Here is an 8,037-nt window from a genome sequence, read left to right on the forward strand (position 1 = left end):
AATTAACATGTTCCTGAGTAAAACTCTGTTGTGAAGACTAATATATTGTGTTCTATAGAGCTTTTAAACTGGGGCCTTATTTTAAAATTGTATCTACAAGGAGACATTTCTCCCAGAAGAAGCACTTCTTTAAATCTAAGACAAAACGGCCAATGATCAAATTTGTGAGTAAGGCTGCGTCCATATGCTTAGATAGATTAACAGTTAGTCACGTGAATTAAGACTACGTCTATGGGTTGATAACATCTTTGCACCTCAGCTAAGAAGTTCCCCTAATACACATCAGGTCACTCACTGACCGCAGGCTGGGAATCCCATGTCTCTAGGCAGTCAGTAGAACTCTGCTCACTTTGTCTTCCCATCTGCTAAGATTTCAAGGGGATGAGTCTTGCTTAGCTTGTCTGTTTACTGATCTTGCTCCATGATCTGGCTGAGGACCTTGACCCCTCTCCTGTAATGATTCTTTTCCATTGCAGAAATTTGCAGTGGGGCATGGTTGTGAGACACAGAAGATTTAGTGTTGAAGGAGTATGGGGGAGGTACCAACAGGAACTGCTGAATCACTCTCATCCTGTGTTACTGATCGAGAAACTTTTGACGTGTATATAACAGAGATGAGGCCATCCTCACTCCATGTGTAAGCTATGTAGGCAGTGGTATTTTTCAGACACGAAGAAAGAGTTCATCTAAAGTTATTTGCCTCATTCATGCTTGTAATTCTCTCCTTACCAATTGCTAATGTAGTGCATCATAGTTTTCAAAAGGTAAAAGGACCCTAGATCTGAGTCCTCAATATTGTGTCCATCCTCCTGCTTGACCCAACAGTCAATTGGATAAAGGGCGGGGAACTGACCTGGTGGGGGGGGGAACGTTGTATTCTTTCTCTAGGAATTTGGCATTGGGACAGGAGAATCTATTTTGGTATCAACTATTCAGTTAGGTGAATTTGGGAGCTGTGAGATGGCAACGTATGTATGCATCAGTAAAAAACCATTAATAAGGCCTGACCTCAAATAGCCAAATAAGGCAAATGTACAGAAAGAGACAAACTTTAGATGCTATGGTGTGTCTTGCTTACTAATACCATTCCAGTGGCTTGTTCACATTGTGGGGAAGTCTGTCTGTATTGCTTATCCTTGGGTTTCATGTGTTAAACCTGAATCCTCCTGGCAGATATCTCCTTTACACTTAAACTTCAGCCACTAATTCTTTACTCTGAATGAGTTTACCAAATAGATTTTCTTTTGGATCTGTTTAAAGAGGAGGCACAAGAATACTGGTATAAGGGTGAGGGATATAGAAGGTTCATGGCCTCAAGGTCAGACGAAGACAGGGTGAGATGATGAAATATGTAACCAGATATAGAGAGAACAGGTACCTATGTGGTGTCCTTTATATATATCTGCAAAAAGTGCTTGTTAGTGAAGATTTATAGTATTTTTGGCCCAAAGAATCTCAGTATTATTCATAATATTTCTGTCCACAGTTTCTGTTACAATTAGAAATACATTGTGCATATTTTTTTAAATAAACTTAAAAAATTTTAAGGTAACTGTAGATTCACAATGTGTGGTAAAAATGAAAGAGAGAGAGTCTACATACCCTTTGCCCAGTTTCATCAGTGGTAACTGATGTTGGGGTCAGGAGCGAATGACCAAGAAGGAATTCTTGAGACATCTTTGGTGGAAAAAGATGGTTTTATTAAAGCATGGGAAGAGGACCTGTGGGCAGAAAGAACTGCACTAGGGTTGTGAGGAGTGACTGATTATATTGTGCTTTCAGGTTGGAGGGCATTAGGGGAGCATAAATATCTAAGGAATTTGGAGGCAAGGTTTCTTTCTTTTTTTTTTTTAAATATAATTTATTGTCAAGTTGGCTAACAGACAGTGTATTCAGTGTGCTCTTGGTTTTGGGGTAGATTCCTGTGATTCATTGCTTACATACAACACCCAGTGCTCATTCCAGCAAGGGCCCTCCTCAGTGCCCATCACCTATTTTCTCCTCTCCCCCACCTCCTATCAACCCTCAGTTTGTTGTTTGTATTTAAGAGTCTTGTATGGTTTGCCTCCCTCCCTTTCTGTTTATAATTATTTTTCCCCTTTCCTTCCCCCATGGTCTTCTGTTAAGTTTCTCAAGTTCCACATATGATTGAAAACATATAATATCTGTTTTTCTCCGACTGACTCATTTCACTTAGTCTAATACCCTCCAGTTCCATCCCTGTTGCTGCAAATGGCAAGATTTCATTCTTTCTCATTGCCAAGTAGTACGGCATAGGACTTTGAGGGGCTAGCTATTGTTAGGAAAAGGTCTTTATTACTGTCTCATAAAACCTTATTCATGAGACCCTTCTGATGTATACGAGTGGGCCATATGTTTGGAGGATGATTGCTAACATATATCTTGGGGGGACGGTGTTAGAGGTAAAGGAAGTTTCCAAATGGATTTTTATATGTTAAAGAAGACTTATAGGATCCTGGAGGTCAGACTAAGGACAAATTAAGGTTGCCTGTTGCCTCTAGCAAAGTATTAACATTGAGGTACTTGAGTTCCTGGAGGAAGGTCACCCTGCCTGTCTTAGTACTTGTCAAGGAAATTTAATTTTTTTCTACATTTCTTTTGCCTTTATTCTCTATGTCAATAAAATCTTGAAAAAATTATAGTACAACATCATAACCAGGATGTTAACATTGATACAGTAAAAATACAGAATAATTCCATCACCGCAAAGTTATCTCATGTTGCCCTTTAATGGCCAAGCTCACTTCATTCCCATTCTTAGCCTCTTTTTAAACTATGGTAACCACTAGTTTATTCTCCATTTCTATAATCATATCATGTCAAGAATGTTATATCAGTGGAATCACAGTATGTGACCTTTGGGGATTGGCTTTTCTCACTCAGAACAATTCTCTGGAAATTTATCCAGGCTCCTAATCAATAGTTTGTTCCTTCTCATTGGAGTAGTATTCCATGTTATGGGAGTGCCATAGTTTGTGTAACCATTCTCCAGTTGAAGGACATCCGAATTGTTTTCAATTTTGACTATTACAGATAAAGCTACTGTGGACTTTCATGTACAGAGTTTTGTGTGAACAAAAATGTTCATTTCTCTGGAGTGAATAAAAGTTCAAATGCCAGATTGTATGATAGTTGTATGTTTAATTCTATAAGAAACTGCCAAATTGTTTCCAGAGAGGCTATGCCATTTTACATTTTGACCACCAATTTATGTGTGATCTAGTTTCTCCACATCTTCATTAGCATTTTTATTGCCTCTATTTTTAGTTGTAACCAGTCTGATGGGGGTATAGTGGTATCTCATTGTGGTTTTAATTTGCATTTCCATAATGTCTAATGAGAAACATCTTGCCGTATGCTTGCTTTCCCTCTGTGTGTGCTCTTCAGAGAAGTGTCTCTTCATATCTTTTAACATTTGCTAATCAGATTGATTTTTTTTGGTGGTTTTTTTACTATTGAGTTTCAAAAGGTTTAATATATTGCAGATAGTAGTCCTCTGGGCAGATATATGGTTTGGTTGCACTTATTTTCTTTCGGTTTGTAACTTGTGTTTTCATCCACTTAGCATAGTATTTCACAAAACAGAAGTTTCTAAATTTGATGAAGCCCAAAGTTACCCGTATTTTCTTTAATGGATTTCTTTAATAGATTGTGCTTTTAATGGATTGTGCTTGACCATGTCATGTCTAGGATTTTCTTTGTCTAGCTCTAGATCCTAAAGATTTTCTCCTTTTTCTTCTAAAAGTTACAGTATTAAATTTCACATTTAAATCTGTGATCTATTTTGGGTTGATTTTTATATATAGTGTGAAACTTAGGTTGAAGTTCATTTAACATATTTGCCTTTAGATGTCTAATTGCTTCAGCATCATTTGTTGAAAAGGTAATATTTTTTTTCTCCATTTAATTGCTTTTGCTTCTTTGTTGTCAACTATCGAGCAGCCAGCATCACCCATACTCTTCATACAATAGCCCTGAGCAATTGTACTTAAATTGTTGCTACAAATTTTGCAAAAATATGTTAGATTTAGTGTTCTTTAGAAAATAATTATTTCATCTTTCCTGATCATAAACTTACTCACCAAAGTAAAATGTCCAAATGCTTTTATTAAATGAAGCTTAGAATCAAATGTAGGATCTATAACTCTATTAAAAAAAAAGTCTTAGTTTTGACACAATATTTATTTGCATCTTATGCAATAATAGCATTTCTCTTGCAGTGAGTTCTTGTTCTGAAATAAATGACTGAAGAATATCTTACTGCTCATACAGATCAAAGTTAGTTGCTAATGAAATGATAACTCCTTTATAAATAACTGAATAAATCTGCTGATCCATAAATGACTCATCTTAAAGGAATCCAATTCATTTTCTGCCTTCACCACTTCTATGGACACGAAACATCTTCTATACTCTACCTTGTTACAACCTTTTGCAATGCTGAGAGCGGCACCTGGCTGGTAACAGTATGTTTTAATGGAAGAGACGACACATTTAATAACATGTCAGGGCTACAATGTGAAGGGCAGACACTTCTCAAAAGGAACATGATACTCCAGAATGTCTTCTGGTAGAGAAATTAACTGCAAGAATCAAAAATTCGCTCTATTTCAATGATCAGAAAGGCAGTGCTGAAAAAGCATTCTGAGGTTTCCAAAGACAAACAAGTTTGTCTCATTCCTGGGAATTAATTCTCTGTGTTGTTTTGTATCTGGGACAACAGAGGACAGTGCAAAACTTTAGGAAAAGCAAAATGTGACTTCTCAGCGGATATCTTCCTGGCTGATCTGTTGGGAGCTTAGAGCACCCTCCTATCCTGTATGCCTTTGTAGGATAGATAAGTCCACCCAGGTAGAAAATAGTCCCATCCTTGGAATTGGAGGCTGTACCTTTTTTCTGAGTCTGCATATAATTCTTTAAAACAGTGATAGAGTATGAGTGAATAAAAGACATTTATCTGAAAAAAATTATGAAATAAGACATGTATAGACATTTATTTTCCTAAATATCAGGGAAAAACATGATTACTTTTATTAAACAAAATTTTTCCAATAATGGATAAATCTAGTAGTTCCTTCTTTTAAGGATTTGTTTATAACTTACACAAGAGACTTATTCAGACTATTAATTGTTTTTAAGTTCTTAACCTGTGTGTTTAAGAATGGAAAATTATGAGTTGTGTGGCTGACTATTAAATTCAAAATGTGGGTCATGAAATGTTGCCACTTCCCATGTGGCATTTTGTAATAAAAAGAGGTGATATTAAATCTACATTTAAGCATACTTGCTTCTGAACATAGCACTGAAAATATATTGCCCATGTAGAACCTCCAGAAATCTGACCTGGTGACTCAGGAAAGCTTTCATTCTCTTGGAACAAGTTTGCACACTTTGGGTTTTAAAAATTTTTTATAGATTTTTTTTTTTTTTTTTGAGATAGAGACAGAACATGAGGTGGGAGGGGCAGAGAGAGAAGGAGACACAGAATCCAAAACAGGCTCTAGGCTCTGAGCTAACTGTCAGCACAGAGCCCAAGACGGGGCTGGAACAGACGAACCGCAAGATCATGACCTGATGAAGTCGGATGCTTAACCGACTGAGACACCCAGGTGCCCCAAGTTTGCACACTTTGAAATCAGTCTGCTCAAAATATTATTTCAACAGGTCATTTTGACAATTTTGCAAATGTAGTCTTTCTGTTTCTATTTTAAAAAATATATTTTAGTGGGGTGCCTGGGTGGCTCAGTTGGTTGAACATCTGACTTGATTTTAGTGTGGGTCGTGATCCCAAGGTCATGGGTTAGAGCCCCGTGTCAGGCTCCATGTTCATTGTAGAGCCTGCTTCAGACTCTCTTTTTTTTTCTCTCTCTCCCCCTCCCTCCCTCTGCCTTCTCCCCTGCTTGCTCTCTGTCTCATAGAAAATTTAAAACATAAAAAACAGAAATCTTAAACAATATATTTTAATAAGTAAACAGATTGTAAGTGTAAAAAGTTCCATGGACTTTTACACCCATGACGCTAGCACTGACATTGAGACACAGAACATATCCAGAACTCCAGAAGCTCCTTTGTGCCCTTTCCTAGTTAAAACTCTCCAAAACTTTGAACTTGATATAAAAGGAATTCTATAGTTTGTACTCTTTGTGTTTGTCTTTCTTCTGCTCAGTACTATGCATGTGGTTTTCACGCATATATTTGCATATATCATATATTTATTTTTGATTGTTGAGTTATATCCCATTGTATGAATATGTCACATGAATTTATCCATTTACCTGTGGATGGACATTTGTGGTGTTCTCAGGTTTTTGGCTTGGAAAATCCCTTTTTTCCATGCATTTTGGTATACTTATGTACACATTTCTGTTGTGTATGTAGCCAGGAATGGAATTACTATTTCTGAGGGTATTTGTGTTTTAGCTTTACTAGTTGCTGTTAAACAGTTTTCCAAAAGTGATTTTAACCAATTTACCTCCAACCAATGATGTACAAGAGTTTCAGTTACTCTATATCCTTGCCAGCGCTTGGTGTTTCCAGTCCTTTTATTTATTTATTTATTTATTTGGTTTATTTTAATTTTTTTTCTTGAGTAGTTTATTGTTAAGTTGGTTTCCATATAACACCCAGTGCTCATCCCCACAAGTGCCCTCCTCCATGCCCATCACCTCCCTTCCCCTCTCCCCCACCCCTAGCAGCCCTTAGTTTGTTCTCAGCATTCAAGTCTCTCATGGAATGCCTTCCTCCCTCTCCCCAACTGTTTTTCGCCTTCTCCTCTCCCATGGTCCTCCGTTAAGTTCCTCCTAATCCTTCTATAGGTGCAAACATATGATATCTGTCCTTCTCTGCCTGACTTATTTTGCTCAGCATAACACCCTCAAGTTCCATCCAAATTGCTACATATGGCCAGATTTCATTCTTCCTCATTGCCAGGTAGTATTCCATCGTATAGATAAACCACATCTTCTTGATCCATTCGTCCATTGATGGACACTTAGGCTCTTTCCATGTTTTGGCTATTGCTGAGAGTGCTGCTATGATCATTGGGGTCCATGTGCCCCTAGGCATCAGCACTTCTGTATCCCTGGGATAAATTCCTAGCAGTGCTATTGCTGGGTTATAGGGGAGTTCTGTTGTTAATTTTTTGAGAAACCTCCACACTGTTTTCCAGAAGGGCTGCACCAGTTTACATTCCCACCAGCAGTGTAGGAGGGTGACCGATTCTCCACATCCTCGCCAGCATCTAGAGTCTCCTCATTTGTTCATTTTAGCCACTCTGACCAGCGTGAGGTGGTATCTCAGTGTGGTTTTGATATGTATTTCCCTGATGAGGAGGGAAGCTGAGCATCGTTTCATGTGTCTGTTGGCCATCTGGATGTCCTCTTTGGAGAAGTGTCTGTTCATGTCTTCTGCCCATTTTTTCACTGCATAATTTGTTTTTTGGGTGTGGAGTTTGGTGAGTTCCATAAAGATTTTGGATACTAGCCCTTTATCGGATATGTCACTTGCAACTGTTTTTACCATTCCGACAGTTGTCTGTCAGTGTTCTTGATTGCTTCCTTTGCTGTGCAGTAGCTTTTTATCTTGATGAGGTACAAATAGTTCACTTTTGCTCTTGATTCCCTTGCCTTTGGGGATGTATGAAGTAAGAAATTGCTGTGGTTGAGGTCAAGGAGGTTGTTTCCTGCTTTCTCCTCTAGGGTTTTCATGGTTTCCTGTCTCATATTCAGGTCCTTTATCCATTTTGAGTTGATTTTTGTGTATGGTGTGAGAAAATAATCTAGTTTCATTCTTCTGCATGTTGCTGTCCAGTTCTCCCAACACCATCTGTTAAAGAGGCTGTCTTTTTTCCATTGGATATTCTTTCCCACTTTGTCAAAGATTAGTTGGCCATATATTTGTGGGTCCAATTCTGAGTTCTCTGTTCTGTTCCATTGGTCTATGTGTCTGTTTTTGTGCCAATACCATATTGTCTTGATGATGACAATTTTGTAGTAGAGTCTAAAGTCTGGAATGGTG

This window comes from Hyaena hyaena, unplaced genomic scaffold (genome assembly GCF_003009895.1).
Source record: "Hyaena hyaena isolate Hyena2069 unplaced genomic scaffold, ASM300989v1 scaffold_12, whole genome shotgun sequence".
Lineage (NCBI taxonomy): Eukaryota > Metazoa > Chordata > Mammalia > Carnivora > Hyaenidae > Hyaena > Hyaena hyaena.